This window comes from Trypanosoma theileri, assembly GCF_002087225.1.
Source record: "Trypanosoma theileri isolate Edinburgh chromosome Unknown TM35_Tth_62_V1, whole genome shotgun sequence".
NCBI lineage: Eukaryota > Euglenozoa > Kinetoplastea > Trypanosomatida > Trypanosomatidae > Trypanosoma > Trypanosoma theileri.
This window is the reverse complement of record NW_021639904.1, coordinates 656-1,704: the sequence shown is the minus strand read 5'-3', so window position 1 is coordinate 1,704 and position 1,049 is coordinate 656.

Genomic DNA, 1,049 nt, shown 5'->3' with positions numbered 1-1,049 from the left:
AGGGACTTGGTCGGAAAGATCGGCGGCAGGCACTTCTTCAGCGAGGACGTGCACACACGCACATGAGAGCAGGAGAGCGAGGATACACAGCACGTGGCGCATCATTACCATTAAAATACTTCTTGTAGTAGTCTTACTTCAATCATTTACAGAAAAAACCAATAATAAAAACAGAAAGAAAGTAAATCAATGGAAACAAGAAAAAAAGAATACACAACGAATCAAACAACAGACAAGAATTACAGCAGAAGCACACACATGAAAAAAAGGTGCAACCATAACTCATATAATACCCAAATTAAAGTAAAAACCCACACAATACCCAATAACAAACAGTTAATACCAATTAACCCCCTCAAAAGAAAAAAATTAAGAGAACAACCATCAGAAGCAGGCACAGCAATAAAATCAAAATGCCTCTTTCTGTAGGACCAAGCACAATTACAAATATATACTTATGTATTCCTTATTATTTTTCTTTCTCCCCAGAAAACACTCTAACACACAACAATGCAGGAAAAAGCACACAGTGCCCAAACAAAGAAAACGAAAAAAAAAAATTAACAACACAAATTAAGAGCAGAACGAATCACAGAAAAAAAACTCACAGCCCACTGAGTATGCTGGTCTGTTCAAGTACATAAGAATACAAATTGAATTAACTACTATTTGTTCCTTTGCTCTTATAAAACTGATTACCAAAAACCGTGCAGGGCAAAAGCACACAATGACCCAGCAAAACACAAGCAAACAAACAAAGAAAAAATATATTAACCATTAGCCCAATTTACACAGTAAACACATAGAAATACACCAACTATGGGTGTAAGTCTATACATGTGTGTATATACGGAATTATAAATAAAAATTCATCTGTTATTATTATTTCTTTTCTTTCACTGCAAAAAACACTTCATCATTATCATCACAGTGCAGGGCCAGGCACACACACAGTGAGTGTCCAATAAAACACACACACAATACTCCACGGCTCTAGTTTATGTATTAAATTACTGCACACACACATATGTGTGTACTAGCAAGAGATG